A 20,735-nucleotide genomic window follows, 5' to 3' on the forward strand; every position below is an offset into this window, starting at 1 on the left:
TTTTTGACTGAAATCTCACTCAGGGCCTCTCTGCAGAGTACATTTCTCTAACAAGCCAGATCATGAAGTTTCTTCTAGTTTCAATTTCACATCTTTTTTTGCTATTGTATAATTTTAATTTCAAAATTTATTTTAAAATTTTCAAAAAGCTCTTTTGCATACATTTCTTTCACATATGTACTACAAAAATTGTGAGAATTTTTTACAGATGAGCTTCTGAGTCTGTACATTTTCAGCCTTATTTCTCTTCTACTCCTAAAGGATCGCACATTCTGGGCATCATAAAACTCACACACACCGTGGTACAAACTCTGTGCTCTTTACTTTGGTCATCATAACAATGGGTAATAGAATTATTCCAGGATGCCATGTCTACACTCAGATCACTGACATTATTTATGCACAATATTAACTTCCTGCCATATTATTATATACCGCCATGTCAACATAGCATACAAAACACAAATAAAAGAATCTTTATTTGAATTTCTTTTACACTGGGTCCTTTTACACCCTGCAAAAAAAAGAAACAATGACAAAGAGAAATTGGAGTGGAAAGTCAGTGTTCTTAAGTGATTATGATCAAAGTATCCTACTTTGGCAAATTTTGCCAATTATAGAACCGGGTGAATCTATTTCTAGAAAGTTCTCAGGGTCTTAAGTGGATCCCATGCAAAAGAATGTACTGAGGCTTAAGCTTTATTAATTTCCTCTTAAATGTTGGAAAATTGCAACATATAGGAGGTAACTGAGGGCCTAGCTCAGTGTCTGGTGTATATAAGAGCTAAAGAAATAGCTGCTGGACTTCTGACTGCGAATATTACCGCCATAGTATGTTTCTTTCTAACATGTCACTACTAACACATTGCTACTGATACAACAAAACTTTTATTAAAATTGAATTTCTAAAAAATATATTACATAATTTCAAGGTCACAGAGGCTCAAATTTTCCAAGAGACATATGTATAAATTTTAAAAATTATTTGCAAAGGATACCATAAAAGAGAAGTAGCCGGCTCGGCGCCTGTGGCTCAAGAGGCTAAGGCACCAGCCACATACACCTAAGGTGGCAGGTTCGAATCCCTAGCCCGAGCCCGCCAAACTTCAATGATGGCTGCAACCAAAAAATGGCCAGGCGTTGTGGCGGGCGCCTGTAGTCCCAGCTACTTGGGAGGCGGAGGCAGGAGACTTGCTTGAGCCCAGGAGTTGGAGGTTGCTGTGAGCGTGATGCCATGGCACTCTACCCAGGGGGATAACTTGAGGTTCCATCTCAAAAAAAAAAAAAGAGAAGTAGCCTAAGCCCCTTTGATATCCAGGAAGTCCAAATTCAGCAGGTGTAGCTTCTGCACCCTTCTTTTTGGTACCAGGATTTGTTTTGCGCACTAGAGGATGTGTTTAATAGGTTCTGAGGTCTCTCGACTTTTGTACTCTGCTAGTTTCATACCCTGAACTGGCTTAGCTGCAGTCCAGAAATACAGAGACTATGGGATTATTTACAATAAAATATTTTACAGAAATATATTCTGATTGAAGCATTCCAAGTTCAATAATCAGTACTGAGCCACTCACCTCCTGCAGGGTCCTTATTTATCACTTATCCAGCAAAGCCAGCAGTCAATAATTATAAGGAGATTCGTTAGAGAAAAGGGAAAAAAATGGAGAAAAGAGTTACAGACCCAGTGGTAACTCTTCCCTTCCAAAACCACAAACTGAAATTATTTCAGAACTATTTCGTTACAATAACTGCAACTTATTTTATAATTTCATGATATCATTTCTACCTGGAATACTACTTATATGAAATAAACAAAAACTGATTACTACTTTGAAATTATTTCTGCATGTCTATAAGGAAATAAAGATGTAGGTCTTCCTTCCAAAGTGAAAAGATTTATGTTTTGCCAAAACTAAAAAGCAAACCCTACGTCTCACTACCAATCATGTTCCAGTAACAACCTACAACATAAACTAAGCTAACATGCCTACTAGCTTATTACACCATTATATTAGGGTCTGTGATGCTAATAAAAAGTTTGACTATATTTTAGCTGAGAGAGGAAATGAGTATTTCTGAGCACAAAGGTATATTCACCTGAAATAACAGCAACATCTTTGCTCAATCCTATGTGGGATGTCCAGACTTTAAAAAGTGCAACAAACAAATTCATTAGGAAAGAAATTTATTTGCAAATCCCTCAGGTCATGTAGTTTAAAGCTGTGTGCAAACTATTCCTTAATAACACAAGTTTTGGCATCTTACCTATTTCAGGAAAAGAAAATAAAAATAAACAAGTTTTAAAAAATGAATACGTATAAATCTCTCTCATCGTTACCATTCTATGTTCTAAAATGTATTTTCAAAAATCTGATCTGTATTTTTATGTGACTTTAAAATTTCTGATCTCTGTAGAAAGAAATTAAGTTCCATGGTTAGATAACATTACTCCCTAGTTGTCTCCGCAAAGCTTTAGTTTTCCATCAGGACTGAAAAAAAAACAGGAGTGGAAAAAGAAGCAATGAGAACAGCCACAAACTCTAGAGGTGACAAATGTTTATATAAAAGTGAAAAAGGGATAAACTAGTGTAAGTTAATTATTTTTTATTTTTGTTCACTTTTTGAAAGTCTTATCAAGCTATTTAAGTAAATATTTAGTAAAGATATAATCGAGTGGGGTTTTAATCATCAAATTACATAACATTAATGCCAGAAAACATCATGGTCATTTAATTATCAATTAATCAATAATCAAGTTTATGATTTGGCACCATGATGGATATAGGTTTCTACAAAGGGAAAAAGAAGGCCAATTTCACAAAACAACTATTTTTAAGGTGAATACATTATATCCTTATTTATACTTTGATAGAAGAGACAAATCCATCATCTCTAAAAGAACAGTTAATTACCAAGGTTCTGACTATACGGAGATTCAGAAACTGAAGTATCATAAGTGCTGGTTTGCAAGTTCATGTGGACATCGGTTAGTTTCCAAGTATTTGTAAGGTCTAGATGGGCGTGTGTGCAGGACAGAAGGAAGTCCACTCCAAATCGGAAATCCGTGAGTGAATTCCTAAAGTGTATCGGGGATAGCACGCGAAGAGGGTGAGAGCCTGATGGAGCAACAGTCAGTGGAGACGCAGAGGGGCCCTGTTGCCAAAGTCTGTGTCTCAGGTTGGGTTATAATGGCACGGAAATCAACCAAAGGCCTCAGTTACCATGCAGGGGAGCATACAAAATGAATGCGGGTTCTTGAGTAAAGCAAAGTCACAGTGAAAGTCATGTGAAGGATTGTCTAGCTAGAAAAAGATTAGGGCATTATAGTCAGTCACTATATATTAAAGTAAATGAGCAAAGAACGAAATTATCCCTATATATCCGTGTGTCCTCTGTTGCTTGCCCTTCAAACGTTTATAGATAGCTTGCGGACACTGTTTCTATTTTCTTACCCACTATGTACTGTTCAATCTGATAGGATTGAATTCATCCCCTGAACTATCCTGAAAGTTTTCATCATTGCCAATAATGAAATATTCCTCAAATTCAATGTGCATTTTCTTAGAAATGGCAACTCATCATATCAAAACCTGCGCCCTTTGTGAGCTCCTTATCTCACTTAATGATACCACCACCCACCCTCTTAAAGACATTTGCTTGCTTGCTGTTCGTTCAAACTAATCATCTCTTCCTGTCAATTCTCCTCATGAAATGTCCTTCACACATCTTCCTTCTCCTTTGTCTTCATTAGCACTGCCCAAGTTTGTGTAATGGTGATTGTCACTACACAGTTTTAAAAGCTTTCTGTATCATTTTCACTTTCTTTATTCCCAAATCTAACCTCTTTACTGAGGAAAATATTTTTTTCTGTAAAACATGCAGATTCAGGGCAATGCCTGTGACTCAAAGGAGTAGGGCTCTGGCCCCATATACCAGAGGTAGAGGGTTCAAACCTGGCTCTGGCCCCCTCCCCCCAAAAATGCAGATTACTTTCATTTATAAATTTTGTCAATAGCTTCCTGCTACCGCCAAATATAGATCTCTGTTAGGTTCTTGGTCTAGGAGACTGGGAGAATGCATCTAGGGACCACTGTGAGTAAGCAACAACATAGATCTTACTGATAGGTAAATAAAAGAGGGGAACGGAGCTTCCAGCAGCAGAGAAGGGACCCTAGTGGGTAGCCCATGTGGGCCTTCTGTTTAGGGGCTTATATTCCACTCCTCCTATCCTGCAATCAGGGTTTTGGGGGGGGAGATGGAATGTATGTGTGAAATATGTCACAATTGTCTGGGGGCTTGTGAGTAGAAGTTAATTTTAAAATGGCCCCTGTGTAGGAATGTGGTCCTGCCCTGGGCTTGCTGGAGGCCCTTGGGGTGGCAGCTTAGGAGGAATGCCAGTCAGACTGGTTTTTAGGAGTCTGCTTTGGGCCTAGGGAATGTGGCTTGTGGACAGGTTTTGGCCTAGGAAGCAGGGTCCCTGTCCTGCCCAGAGCGGGAAGGAGTTGGAGAATCCTATATCACTACCACCTGCTACACTGACTTTCACTTTTTAAATTTTACCATATGTAAAGAAGTACTTTTAAGCTGAGGCAAGAGTCAAAGCAGAGCTAAAAATCTGTCCTAGTTGCTCTGTACAGGCATTAGCCAGACAATCTGTAACACTCCTACCTCTACTGCAGCAGACGTCTCTGTTATCTGTATGCCCTTCCCTTGGTAGGTGCTGGGCCTAGATAGTAACCTTAACCTTCTGTATCCTTTGAGGACAATTAGGCCGCCTGGTACCAAGGGCTCGGCCAACCTGACCTTCCCTTAAGTCCCAAGACTTTCATGCGTGTCACGTCTCTCACATCCTTCACAACTTTCAAGTGCACTCAAGCCCTAAAAATGTATAAAAGAAAGGCAAGAGATTAAGTTGGTGGGCTCGGTTTTTAGTACACTAGTCCGCCGAGTCTCCCGCTGGAGAATAGGTTTCCTGCTACAAAGCAAGCTTTCCTTCCTCTCTTTTTCTTACCCACAGGCACCACACACAAAACTGAAATAACATTCTGGAAACATTGCTTGTGATGCACCCTAACAATGTACTATTCTGTTCTATGGCACCATGTTTTATTTTAGAAAACATTAATTATAGTCTTTAAACTGGCAAATTAATCTTGAAAACAATGGAATAAACATCAAACACCTCCAGTGGTTGAGTAAGGCCCTTTGAGATGTTTTCCTGACTATATATTTTACAGTCATTCTTGGATAAATTCATGCCAAAGAGCAAAATTCTGCCTGACCTAAGAATGGGAAGACAGACGTAGCTTAGATCTTCCAAGGTGGTTACTCTGGTCTCCTAAGTCTATAACTTGACCTTGCGCTGTGAGGTAAATCATATTGCTCTATCACATGTATAGAGTTTTTATGTAAAAATATGTTCCCTGCAATACTCTACCCAATATCAATAAAAAAATGAGAAAAATGTAAATTTCACTATTAGTATTAGACAACTGGCTTTTAAAAAGATATACTACAATTATAGATTGAATGATAAAACTTGTGCAAATTAGATTTAGAAAATGACACAGAATGTTTATGAGAAAAATTGAAAAAAAATTTTCTAAGAGAAAAAAATTGAAAAAGTCTGGGAAACATCATTTCATAGGTGATTTTGCAGTTACAGCAGATAAGTGTTACTTCAGTTTATTTTATTTTATTTTGTTTTTCCTAGTCATCTCATGTCTTTGGGAACAAGTCACACAAATATTCTCATCTTGTCATGGAAATTAGTTATTTCCATATAAAAATTGTCATCTGTAACACAAAAGAAGAATTGAATCTTAAAATAAAAAGCTAAAAACAGAAGATCTTCAGGCTAATTCTAGTTAACTTCATTCAAATAAAGCAGCTGGAGGCAGGCTCAGTGGTAGGTTAGTTTTCTGTCGGTTAATCTGCAAGCCTTCTCAGCAAGAATCCTTCACAGTGATGCAAATTTGTATCAAAGTCACATGCATTATTATCAGAAGCATAATTCTTGAAGTCTTCACTTAAATAACATATCTGTTTAACAAAAGGAAAGTGAATGTGCAGATGTATAAATCTTCGGAGAATCACAAAAACTAAAGAACCAAAGAAGAAAAAGAAGACACTATTTATACTTTTCTCAATTCTTCTTTACTCACTAATTTTTGTCTATAATTAACGTCTATTGTTTTGATGCATGCTGTGTCTGAGAAGAGATTTTTATGAACAAAATAAAATTTGCTATAGAAATTTAGTAAAAGAAAGTTGCATTATACATATGAACATAAACCTAGATAAGGGTAAAATTACAGTATACATATTAACATAAACCTAGATAAAATAAAACTACCTGATTACTGATAAGAGACAGTTAAAATGAGTAAGATTCCCGTTCTCTTTTCCTTAACAATTACCTGTGTGACCATTAACACATTTAAATATTCAAATTTTTATTTTCATCTCTTATTGCCCAGAACAATTATAGTAAATTAAAAAAAAAAAGTGGACTATTTGCCCATGTTTTCTTAGTCTTTACATGTGTTGATGGCTTACACTTGTTTTATATCTCAGTCCCTCCTTGGATAACACATCCTTTAAAATAATCATAGGAAAGATGCAGCTTAAATTTGAGGACAGGTGTAAGAATTCACTTGGCAGAAAGGTAGGGGCAGGATGAGAAGATGTTTAATATGACTTTATTTTTAATCAGACTTTATCTTTAATCTGACTTTATCTTTGATATGCCATGGAGCCAACCTGAGCATGGAGAAATCTCTCTAACTGAAAGACCAAAATTATCCTATGCAAGTTCTTATCAAAGAGCTAAGCTGTTCTCTAAGGCAGCAGGGTGTCTTTGGTGTTTGTATTGTAACCACTCATCCAAGCAAAGCCTTTTGATTTTTCTGAAATCTTTGACAGTGACCACATGCTTTATAAATAAAAAAAAAAAAAATTTCCATTCTTAGGATCACAAATGACTAGGTGTAGTTTGATGAACTGATGAAAAAAAATGGCTTAAAGAATATTTCATTTGAGACATAGAAATTATTTTAGAAAATTTTTTTATAGGAAAGGCAAAAGATTAGCTATAATACTTAGCAGTAAGCTAAATAATTCCTTAATTCTCCCATGGTTTCTTTCTTTTTTTTTTTTTTTTTTTTGCAGTTTTAGCCAGGGACAGGCTTGAACCTCCTACCTCCCTGTATATGGGGCCAGCACCCTACTCTTTGAACCACAGGCACCTCCCAGTTTCTTTTTTTTATTCAGAAGTTTTCCCAGTCTTCTCTTCCAAATGTTTGTTATGAATCCCTTATTGTATAACTCAGATATTAACATTCCAGACTGTGCATTTGCTTAGTTCAATTTCCTAACTAGTCTTCTTTATTGTAATTGCCCACCCCTATTTTCAAATAAGCATGCAAATGCTTTAATCCTTACTAATATTGCTGGCAAGTTTATTTTCCTTTAATTACTCAAATATCACCGTGTGATTTGCCTTCTACTACAATAATGCTGTCTAGCAAACAACTGTAAGACTTTGTATTTTCAATATTAAATATTTATTATTACAAGTAGGTCTGTGTAAGGATTAGGTCAGAGGCTCTTCTGGTCTGAACCAGGCTAGGCTGATCTTGCCTGGGCTCATGTGCAGGTAGTTGAATGGTCAGCCAGGGAGGGCGGGTGACGGTAAAGAATGGTCTTGCCTGTGGTGGCTCTCTTTTGCATGGTCTCTCATATTTCATCAAGCTAGAGCACACTTCTTCAAATGGTGATTATTATTGGAGGGGTGTGAGTGGAGAGAAAGAGAAAGAGATGTGTATGTAACCATACACTTGAGGCCAAGGGTCAAAATGTATGTTGTTAACTAGGGCCCATTCCATTAACCAAAGCAAGTCACAGGGCAGCAGATTCACTGGACAAAAGAAATAGTCTCTGTCCTCCTTATCTTCTCTAATGAGAAGAACTGGAAAGTTACATTGCAAAATGCGTGTATGTAGGAAAGAATCAAAGACTGATTTCTGGATTCTAAAATAATCTGTGTCAATCTTCTGCTCACAACTTTCAGGAACTACCTATTTCATATTGTGATCAAATAAGTAAGAACTCTGCTCCCAAGAATTCATATCCAAACACCGCTTCCATATAACCTAAGCTTCATTCTTCATCTAACTTAACTTTCTTTTCTACTTCTCCTCCATGTGCTTCCTCTCTTCCTCTACCAGAGTCGCAGCATCTACCTTCTCTGACATGAACATCTCTTTCATTTTAATTCTGTGCTTTCACCCATATTCCCACTTAAATTGTGTATAATTATTCAAATTTTATTTTTATTAAAGCCCAGATTTATTTTATTAAGCCTGTTTTTTTTTAAAAATCTGAGATGCTTCCTGAATACTCCAATAGTGCTGCTGTTTTTATTTTTGAACTCCTGCAATATAAACATGAGTTCTAAACAATTACAACCCCTGGTTGTATAGCTGCTTATATTATATAGTGATCTTTAATGCATGTTAGTTTAGTCTAATCAACATGAGTCAAGATGCACATCTCATTAAATCTCATACAGCCTAAATATTAGTTGTAATTTTATAATAGCTCCGGTAAGGATTGAATTGTGTCCTACAAAAATTTGTATGTCAGAATCTTAACTCCAGTGTCACAGAATGTGACTGTGTTTGGGGATAAGGTCCTTATAGAGACAATACAGTTAAAATCAAGTCAAAATAATACTAGATCTTAATCCACCAGGATTTAAATCATTATAAAAAGATGAAATTTGGACACAGAGACAGATACTGGCAGAGGAAAAAAATGTGAAGAGACATGGGAAGAAGATGGACATATATAAGCCAGTGAGAAAGGCCTGAAACAGATCTTTCCCCACAAACCTCAAAAAGAAAAAAAAAATAAAAAAGCTGCTAATATCTTTGTTTTTTATTAAATCATAAAGAGGTAGATCATGCTTACATTAATACATTTATGGGGTACAATGTGCTGATATTATAGACAATTTGGAATACTTAAAACATACTGGTTAATATATCCCTCACCTCATTTAATTAATTATTGTGTTAAGACATTAATACTCTATACTTAATAGATCTGACATGTATGCTTGTAATATACACCATAGGTGTGATCCCACCATTCACCTTCCCTCCATCTGACCTCCACCTTTCCCTCCCATCCCCCCACTTCATCCTGGGCCATAGTTGTGATATATTCTTCATATGAAAGTGTGAGTGATTGTAAATTGGTTTCATAATAGTACTGAATACATTGGATACTTTTTCCTCCATTCTTGAGACACTTTACTAAGTAGGATATGTTCCAGCTCCATCTATATAAACATAAAAGAGGTAAATTCTCCATCTTCATTTTATATGAAAACAGAAAAAAACTTTACTAGCCAAATCATTACTCAGAAATAAAAACAAATCAGGAGAAATCATGCTACCAGACTTCAAACCATACTATAAATCTATAGTGATCAAAACAGCATGGTACTGGCACAAAAATAGAGAGTTAGATGTATGAAACAGAATTGAGAACCAAGAGGTGAACCCATACACTTATCATCATTTGATCTTCGATAAGCCTATCAAAAATATAAATTGGGGAAAAGACTCCCTATTTAATAAATTATGCTGGAAGGATTGGCTGGAGACTTGTGGAAAACTGAAACTGGACCCACACCTTTCACCATTAACAAAAATTGACTCTCACTGGATAAAAGATTTGAACTTAAGACATGAAAACTGTAAAGATTCTCAGAGAGAGTGCAGAGGAAACACGAGAATAAATCAGTCTGGGCAAATATTTTATGAGGAAGATTCCCTGGGCAATTGAAGCAACACCAAAAATACATCACTGGGATCTGATCAAACTAAAAAGCTTCTGCACAGCCAAAAACACAGTGAGTAAAGGAAGCAGATAGCCTTCAGAATGGGAGAAGATATTTGCATGTTATGTCTCCAAAAAAGGTTTAATAACCATAATCCACAGAGAACTCAAACATATTAGCAAGAAAAGAACAAATGATCCCATCTCAGGGTGGGCAAGTGAAGAGAAACTTCTCTGAAGAGGACAGGCCCACAGACACATGAAAAAATGCTCATTATCCCTTAATCATCAGAGAAATCAAAACCACTTTGAGATATCATATAATCCCAGTAAGATTAGCCCACATCACAAAAATCCCCAAACCATAGATGTTAGCATGGATGTGGAGAAACTAGAACACTTCTGCACTGCTGGTAGGAATGAGAACTAATACATTGCTTTTGGAAAGATTTTGGAAATCACTTAGGGATCCCAAAATAGACCTACCATGTGATCCTTTAATTCCTCTACTAGGAGTACATCCAAAAGACCAAAAATCACTTTTAACAAAGATATTTACACCAGGTTGTTCACTAAATTGGTCTCTGTTAAATTGCAGAGGATTGATGGGGGTCTCTTTGAACAACACCAGTGGCAAAGGCCTATATCTAATTAAGTTTGTTTCCTGGCAGAGTTTATGGATTCTTGTTTTTTGGTTTTTTTTTTTGAGATAGAGCCTCAAGCTGTCCGCCTGGATAGAGTGCTGTGGCATCACAACTCACAGCAACATCCAACTCCTGGGTTCAAGCGAGTCTCCTTCCTCTGCCTCCCAAGTAGCTGGGACCACAGGTGTCTGCCACAGTGCCTGACTATTTTTTTTTGGTTGCAGCCATCATTGTTGTTTGGTGGGCCCAGGCTGAATTTGAACCCACCACCTTAAGTGTATGTGGCTGGCACCTTAGCCACTTGAGCCACAAGTACCGAGCCTGGATTCTTGTTCTTATGGCTCTGTTCATGTACTTTACTCTGTCTAAGCTTTGAGGCCTATAAGTTACATATAGTTTCCAGGTGATATTTAAAACTTTAGTTATTATTTATATTATTTCTACTTTTTTCAAGGTTAATTTTGTTCATTGTAGTTTGTTCTTATCTTTAGAGGAGTTCCTCGCAGCTGCCTGCCACTTTTTCAGTATTACTAAGAAGTACAACAATCCACAATAAATAAACATAACAAAAATACCATTAATGGTTAATTAATGTCTACAGACACTAGCCAGAAATAGATGTTAAAGTGACTTACCTCTGGAGGCGGACTCATAGGTAAATTTAGGAGTGATCATCAGATGGTCTCCCAAGGATTCCAGGACATCTCCAGGGGCCCTGGGATGTTTCCAGGGGGCGCTTCTCCTCAGAGGGATCCCAGCCTGCCCCCCTCAGAGACCACCCGAGGATTGGCAGAATACATATCAACTAGAGTAATGCTAAGTGGCTCCTGTTTTTTCCTTTGGTTTCAAATGAGTAATTGACCTTGGGTCTTCTCCTGAGCATAGGCACCTTATCTCAAAGCTATTTGTAACCTAGCAACTACAGTTTTTAGCAGGCAAAAAGTTAGAAAAACAGTTTTAATAAATTTTATATTAACTCTTTAATTCCTGGAAAGAGAGGATCTTGGACTCAAGTGGGTTATTTGCACTACAGTGTCAAAATGAAATGAGGTAGTACAAAAGGACCATGTAAGAAAGATAGAAGCCAATAAACACAGTACACTACCAAGCAGACCAAGATTTTAGAGCAACACTATACAGTAAAGTTTAACTTCTACCTTGACAACAATGCTGAAGGCAGGGGGAACATAGAGGATATGAGTGAAAAAGTAAAAGGTTAATAATTTAATCGATAATTTGGCAGGGTGAGGTGGGGGACAGACTTTTTTTTTTTTTACCAGGGGCTGAGAGTTTCTCAGCAGCCACCCCCTGGGTGAAAAGTGGCTCTTGTGCTCCAGCCACAACCAGTGGCTGTAAATTGTCACAAATTGAAGGTGCACCAGGAAGTAAATAATATATAGAAACAAAAGTGATACCCAGTCATAAGGATAGTGAACAGTTTACCAGGAAAAAGAAGAGGAAGGAAAACACAGAGACCTTTGCTGGGACTGAAATTTATGAGAGTTCCCTGAAAGAATTGACACTTGAGTAAATGTTCAGGGTTAAATAAAATACAAAATGACTGACAGATTTCACACAATCTCATCAACATAGGAAGGGGTGAACATGGGGAACAGGGACTTACCAGGGACCCACCCTCTGTGAGTTGAAAGAAGACAACTTGACAGACCAGAGACTTGAGAAAGGGAACCTGACAAGTGGTTTCACTTTCTCATGGTTGCCCTTGGTGTGGTGGCTGAAACCAGACAAATTATCCAAACAGATACAAACAGTTAAACAAGTTTGACATAGCATCCAAGGGCTTACCGGATGGTCCCTGCTCTATTACAGGTAGACAAGCCAATAAAACAAAGAGAAACAGTGAACAAAACAGAAGAGACAGATGGACAGACAAAAATCAGTCAGGCACGGAGCCATGAGGTCACATCCAAACTCATTCACTCACTTACTCATACAAAACATAGAACATACAATATACACACAAACCAAAACCAGCACAGTCAACTGTAAAACCCAGAACAACCCAATAGAAGACTGCAAATACCAGAACAGGACTAGCCTGCAAATCCGAACAGTCCTAAGGACTGCTAATAGCAGAACCGTCTAATAAGGGGCTGCAAGCCAGCGAGACAGGGAGGCATTTCCCCTCTACCTCAGACTCTTTAGAGTTATAAACAAAATACAGACAAAAGGCAAAAATCCTCACTCATTCATACAGGAAAAGCATATAAAAACCAGCCTATTAAAGGAAAACTGACAACCGTGACCTAAAACCTAAGCCAGTAGTGAAACAGTTATACCGTTTCACAGCCAGTAGTGCGACAGTCTGTCTCACCACCAGGGAGATGGGGGGACATCTCCCCTCTGCCTCGGAGCAGGCTGCTTAGCTGCGTCCAGCTGGCCTTGGGCTGGCCTATTTACCCTAGTCTCTAGAGATCAGAACAGGGAACAAGACAGAAGCCAGTCAAAACCATGCCAAAGACTGGCACCAAAACAGAACAGAATAGAACTTACCAAATTGGAAAATTGGGGAGCCTGTGCCTTTAATCCATGGTTCAAGGAAATAAGAGGGGAGAATATTTCTCTGAGGCCTTCCCCTGGAGCCATGAGCCAGCTGTGGGCTCAGGCAGGGGTCCAATAATCTCGCTGGAGCCTCCAAATCTTATGATTCACACAGCTGAGAAGCAGACATGGACTCCACTTAAATGTAAATAATTAATAGAAATTTATTAAACCTGCACAGGGGTCATTGCCATAGGAAGCAAACAGATCAAATGGATCTTTATACTCTATTTCTGCATCACAGCAGGCAGACAGAGGTACAGAAGCTGAATCATTGTGGTTAGCCTTGGGCAGGGGAATTGCATAGTACAAGTAGGGGTGGGAGGTACATCAAGCCTCTCCTTCCTATGTACTTTCTTTTCTCAAGTTTCTCCTTGAATTTCTTCCCTCTCCCTATGTGCTCCCTTATCTTCAGGCCTCTTCTCAGAGTTCTCCTCACCCTTGAGGGAGCTGGGACTAATGGATCCAAAGGAAGTTTCTTTTTTAAGGGTAAGGGGCTTGGTTATCATAATAGATGGTAGCATCTACATAATAATACAAAAAATAATGGATCTTAGGATAGATAGCATATAGGGACCTGAGATAATCTATGGTAAGTGCTCTAACTTTGATTAGAAACCCAGGAAAATATCTGTGAGAAGATGACCTTTAGTCTGAGACCCTAAAATGAGTAGAAAATTTCCATCTCAATGTCTGTGAGAGAGAAAATGTATGACCAGGTAATGAATGTATCATGATTCTGAGGAGAAAAAACCTCAACAGACAAAAAGCCTGAGCACAATTTCTTTTCTCATATGCTAAAAAGGCTTTCTTTCCCTTCCCTATCTATCATACCAGAAAGTTCTCGAGGGTAGTTCCAAAACTTTGTGTTAAACAGGCTGTGGCTCCTGCAGACTGCTGCCCAACCTGGCCTGCCACATTCAAAACAAGGAATACAACAGCAAGGCATGCCTCAGAGACTCACTTAAACTTCTGCAGCCAGGAGAAACAGTTCTGACCACAGAATTGAAAATCCAAAGGAGTACTTCAGGAAGTAGAAGCATTTCAGAAATAGAAACCACGATCATCAAGAGAACAATTTAAAACACCTGCTGACAATTTCGTCTCACAGCCTAACTCAGCCAGAAGAAAATTCAATATTGTTCAATGAAGTAAAAAAAAAAAGTATTGAGGAAAATAAAATCCCAGTGCCTAAGATAACAGTAGTATTGTTATCTGCATAGACCGCGTGACAGATGCACTCAGCAGCCACTGCAGGGGTGGTTGCACAGTTATGTACCAGCTTGTGGCATAAAGAACCATCCCATACAGATGCACTCATCCCCAGGCAGAGTGATTTGGGCAGATATCCCGGGCTCTGTTCTGTGAGGGGGCTCTGCCCTGTTGCCAGCAGTTAGCTGGACAACGATTCGTTGAGCCAGGGGGAGCTCTTTGCCAGATGGAACTGAAAAAAGGCTTGAGACATGATTCTACCCTAAGCTGGCTTTAAATTGGCCTGATCTGCGAAGCCACCTAAGGAATATTAAGATGAGCCACAAGAGGACAATTTGCTTGATAACCCACAGTACCCCTTAGAGAAATCATTAAAGGGATTGCAAGGAGAGGTCCTAAGTTGGGGACCAAAGAGTCCAATCTGGCTCTCAGACTGTATTGTTTGGTCTGAATAAAACGTGTATTGGCTCCCATGCACCCCTTTTTTCTTTTTAATTAGTTACTAACCTTTAAAATCTCGAATATCTGGTGTCTCTTGAAAATTTGGACTCTCTGATAAAATGGAAACAAGCGCCCACTGCCTCTCTCCAATGAGGGTGTGCACCCTCTGACTGCTGCACCCTCCAGGTCTCCCTGTGGTTTTGCTCATGTCTGGTTCACTTCCTGTTGACTGCCCTTTCTAGCATTTGACTGCTAAGCACCAAAAAGGAAATCATGAAAAAAAAAGAAGCAAAAGAGGATGAAGATTAGGAAATCTAGATCAGAGAGGAATTTATTTTTCAGAGAAAAGCAAATAGTCTATAAAAAATATATTAATAAATTTGGAAGAAATTGGGAAGATCAGTCAGTTATTGAGGAAAGGTCATCAGATCTCATGGAAGGAAGATAAAAAGGAGTTGAAACAGGCTGTGTCATAGGACGGCACACACTCTCAGCCAGAATAGTGAAGGCAAACAAGAGCACAGGGAGATCCTACCTATCAAGGCCACCCTGGATCCGGGGTCTTCTCTTTGGCTTAATCCCACAGCATGGAATCATAAACAGACATATTTTGCAAATAAAGTCATCAATAATTTAGGGTTGGATCATCCTTGGCTTAGTTAGATATCCACCAAGTGTCTGAAGAAGCACGTGGAAAGAATTGTCCCAGAGATCAAGTGTGACAGTATGAAGAAGTCTGGCTTACATTCATGGAGTAGCCTGAGCTTGGGTACTTCAGAAGGCTGTGTGGTACTGTTGACTAGTGCTGGAAAGCCAGAATAAATTTTAAAAATAACTATTATTTGCAAAGATAATTCAGAAATTTAGAACTTAGACCTGGAATAAAAAAGAGTCATACTCTCCTGGGTTCCTGTGTAAGAGTTTGGATCAGTCAAGAGGCAACTGCTTAGACAACTCTCTCTGCCCTTACCATTGTCCTTGAGAGCTGGCCTGTCTGAGAAAAAAAGAACACAGGCAAAATTATGGTATGGAAACTAGCCTTTCCTAACTATGGGGAAACTGAGCTTGGTGAACTGTCCCTAAGGATTATGCCCCTGGAGCAGACCCAGGTTCCACATGACGTCCGGAAGGGGTACTACATTGAGTTTGCTGTGTTTTATTTTATTCATTTTCTTTTAAACCATCTTGCTCTGTTGCCCAGGCTAATGTGCAGTGGAATCATCATAGCTTACCACAGCCTGAAACTCCTGCCTGAGACTTGTGAGGAGCTAGAATTACGGGCATGCACTTCCATGCCAGGTTAATTTTTTTCTTTTTTTTAATTTGTAGAGATGGGTCTCTGTACACTGGTCAGGTGGTCTTGAACTCCTGGTCTCAAATAATCCTCCCACCTCAGCTTCCCAAAATGTAGGAGTACAAGTGTCAGCTACTGCACCTGGCCTTTAGTTTTTTTTTTTAACTGTATCTCTTTTAAAGATATCTTAAAAGTACTTATGCAGAAGTTAAACAAGAAAACTTTCTAAAACTTCTCTTAAAATCAAATTTAGGATAACTTCTATTACTAGGAAGATGGCATAGATGTGGCATAGATAAAGTTTTCTTTATTCTCTCCACTATGTACACATTTAAAAACTCTGTACTTTTTACATAAAATAAACACAAGAAGATTCGGAAAGGTGAAAAGAAAAAAGAAGTTCAGCTGCATGAGAGGACTCACAACTGGAAGGGAGGTGGAGTCTTTCTCCAACCAAAGCCTCTACGGAAACTGTAGTAGGAATGATCTTAGTACTACTAGGCAAGGGTGAAAGTCCTGCCTTTTTCCCATGAGGCCTCCAACAACATTCCAATGGAAAGAAATGGGTGCATTTTAATTTCCCTGCCAGTTGGGAATAGAAGTCCAGGCATCCATTTGGTTTCCGGTGATACCAGCAGGAAGAGCTCCCTTCCAGGTGTTAAGGGAGAAAAATCACAGCACCTTACTTGGCCTTTTCTGAGACCCCCCAGCAAGGATGTTGGGGAGCTTTGTTAAAACCTCGTGAGGGTAGTTTACATTCCTGAGGCTTTCATGGTGTCGATAAGGCAGGGCCACATGATTTTAGCTGCATTAGAATAGTTACTATCTAAGAGTTTTTTTGCCTTGCTAGGCTTCTCCTTTCTTGGCCCCTGGGTAAGAAGAGTAGTCCTTTGTTTAGGTTTTCTATAACTATTTACCTTGGTGTTTCTGAATTGTCAGGTTCTTCAAGTCCAAGTCTGTGATAGATGGGGCAAAAGAAAACCCATGTGTAATGGCTTGAATAATCTCCCAAAAGCTCCTGCTCACTTGGAACCTAAGAAATTGTCTTTGCAAATAAAATTAAATTTAGAAGAATTCATACTGGATTCAGGTAGACCCTGATCCAGCTATGACCAGAGTCCTTATCAGAAGAGAAGAGAAGGTGCACCAGATACAGGTGTACTCAGGGTGCAGACAAGATACATCTTTAAGACCGGAATGTCTTTAGGTCAGACTTGTATGTAACTCAGATTCCTGATGAACAGTGCATATGTGGCAATAATAATGATACTTAATACTATAATACATACATATTGTTTTTATAGAATTTCATTGTAATAATAGTGCAATATAATGCTGTAATAATAATAATAATGTCTTTGATTATAATAATAAGTTAGAGAAATTATTGGGCTTTCTTTTCATTCAAGCAAACATAACTCTTATGAGCAACTCATACAAAAAGTTTAGACAGGGGATAAGAGAATGCTTAAAAAGAATATTAAGAGATAACATTCATCTAATATTGCATCACCGCCTTCCTTACTGGGAGGGGTATTTTTGAGGCAAGAAGTTAGCCTGACATTAATTAGAAGATGATGACAGAGATAGTGCTGGAAAGGATGGAGCAGGTGCTGGAGAATCAGGATTAGAATCTGTTGCTGGAGGAGGGGAGGTTACCACTGAAGTCTGTTGCTTGGAAAAGGCATCTACAGTTGTTGGCACACCTTTTTCTTTTTTATTTTATTTTATTTATTTATTTTTTTCAGTTTTTGGCTGAGACTGGGTTTGAACCTGCCACCTCCATCATCAGGGCTGGCGCCCTACTCCTTTGAGCCACAGGTGCTGCCCCCCCTTTTTCTTTTTTTTTCATCATAAATGGCTTTGTCGCAGTTGATGGTCTCACTAACTGCACAGTAAACCTTTGTAAACTGCTTAGTGTTAAGATCTTTCTCTTCAAGCTTAGCAAATCTTGCTATAATGAGATGAAAGATTTCAGCTAATTCTTCTCTGGTAAATTTTTTTTTTCTTTGGCTCTTTATCTTCTGATTCATTTTGCTCTTGGTAGTCCCTATCTATGTGATAAACCACTAACAATAAGATGAACCCACAACCCACTTCTGCCATGCAAGTTTGTTTACGTGCATAGAAGAAACTATGGCAAAGGCATCTACAAAAATTAAAAATTTCAAACTTCAAACTAACCAATTAATGAACTAACATTCAGCCCACTTGAAAATCTGAGGTTAACACATAGAATTCAATTCTATTGTTACATGCTAGCAGTCAACACATGGACAGAAAAATTAAAAACACAATATTATCTAAAATTGTTAAAAAGTTGAAATATTTGTCAATTTAATAAAATATGTTTAGGACTTGTAAGCTGAAAAGTACACAAAACTGATGAAAAAATCAAAGATGATCTAAACAAATGAAGAGACATATTGTGTTTATAAATTGAAATAGGAATGTAATAAATTTCCTAATTCTTCCCAAACTGATGCATAAGTTTAATTAAATTCCTATACAAATCTAAGCATGATATCTCTTTCCTATGCACACAAGATTATCCTAAAAAGTATATCAAAAACAAAGACAAGTAGAAGCTAAAACAATGTTGAAAGAGAAGAATAAAGTGGGATGATTGGTCTACCTGACAATAATACTTATTATATAACTGTGGTAATTAACACTGTGTGATATTGGCAGAAGAACAGAAAAATAGATGATCGACAAAGAATAGAGAATTCAGAAATAGATACAAATATGCTCAACCGATTTTTGACAAAGGCACAAAAGTAATTCAATGGATGAGAGATAGACTTTTCAACATAGAATGCGGAAGCAATTAAATATTCATAAGCAAAAAAATAAACCTTGCCCTAAATCTTACATCCTATACACAGTTACTGTCTCATGCATGAAAGAGTAAAATATACAATGTGAAAATATACAACTTTTAGAGGAAAAAATATATGGGAGATAATTTCTGAAATTTGGAACTAGGCATCTGATTCTTCAATATGACAGAAGAAACTGTATTAAAAAAAGGAAACATGGAAAATTTGCCTTCATAAAAATTAAACACCTTTGCTTATGAAAGATCCCATAAAGAGGCTATAAAGACAACTTACAACTGTGAGAAAAAAATGGCAACATAGGACAAGTATCTAGAATATAAAAAGTACTTTCAAAACCCAACAGTATTAAACTAAAAAAATCAACTAGAAAATGGCAAAAGAGACATTTCTCCAAAGAAGGTATGCAAGGGGAAAGAATGCTTGAAATATGTTCAACATCACCCATGGACAAAATGCAAATTAATACCATAACGAGATATTACTACATACCTATCAGAATAATTAAAACTAAAATGAAATAAAATAGCACCACCAAATCCTGGCAAAGATGAAAGAAACTGGATGACCCAGATGTTGTTGGTGTAAATGTGAAATTTCAAAGCCACTCTGGAAAAAGAGGTTGGCAGTTTCTTAAACAAAAATTAAATATGCAACTATGATATAATCCACCAATTGCAATCTTAGTTATTTAACACAGAGGAGTTAACACTTTTATATTCGCATTAAAACTAATACAAGAATGTCTATAGCAGATTTTTTTATAATAGACAAAAACTGGGAGCAGCCCTGTGGTCCTTAAAGGGTGACGGCTTAAACAAACTGCAACACACCCACATCATTGAATACTATTCACCAGTAAGAAGAAATAAGCTTTTGACACAGTAAAGAACCAGGATAAATACCCAGAGAGGGGTCCTGAGTGAAAAAAAGCCAGTCGCAGAGGTTATACACTATATATTTCCATCTGTATAACAACCTTGAAATGACAAAGGAAGGAAATGAACTTGACTGTAAAAGACCAACATGAGGGACCCTTGAGGTGATGGAAATGTTCTGAATCCAGATCATTTCAGTGTCTGGATATCTGGTTGTGTTAGTGTTCAGATATCCTAGTTGTGATATCAAACTATATCTTGCAAGATGTTACCATTGGGGAAAAATTGATAAAGGGTGCAAGGCTCTGTCTGTATTTTTTATTGCAATTGCTTTTTAATCTACATTTATAGGATGATAAATGTTAAAAAATTAAAATTTGAAATCTCTCTTAAAAACAGAAAACAAAATAAGATCTATCCCAGATTTAGTACATATTAAGGTAGATACAGAATTATGCACATTCCTTTTTCTCATGTCTCTACCTTTCTAATTTTCTCAGAAATGTGGGTGTATATTTGTTCATAAGTATAGGTAATTCAAAACCTTAAAAATGATACTTATTTAGTCAGTTTTGATCAGGTGTGATATGTAAACAATGAAATATGCTGAATTGAAATGTGAAGTTCCATGAGTCATGACAAACAAGCAAACCTGTGTAACCAACATGGTAATCAAGATACAGAACATGTCTATGATCCCGTGGGTGAAACCAGCCCCAACATGCCGTGGGGCTACTTCCTAGTGCCCTGGGGTGGGGGGCAGGAAACAGTGGGGAAATTTTTAATGAGAGTTATAGAGAATTAATAGGGAAATAATAGACAATGGCAAAGAGATGATTTTAAGAGCAGTGCGGATTGGATTAAGAGCAAAGCAGTTGGCACCCCTTTGTTCATGAGGCTTCCAGTATGTCGCCTTGAGCATCAGGCTAGCACTGTATTTATTTCATACATCAGGGTTACAAAATCTCATGAAGGCAAGGCAAACAATCCTGTCATGGTTCTTTTTCTTTCTTTCTTT

This window comes from Otolemur garnettii, unplaced genomic scaffold (assembly GCF_000181295.1).
Source record: "Otolemur garnettii isolate 467f Iridium unplaced genomic scaffold, OtoGar3 scaffold00010, whole genome shotgun sequence".
NCBI lineage: Eukaryota > Metazoa > Chordata > Mammalia > Primates > Galagidae > Otolemur > Otolemur garnettii.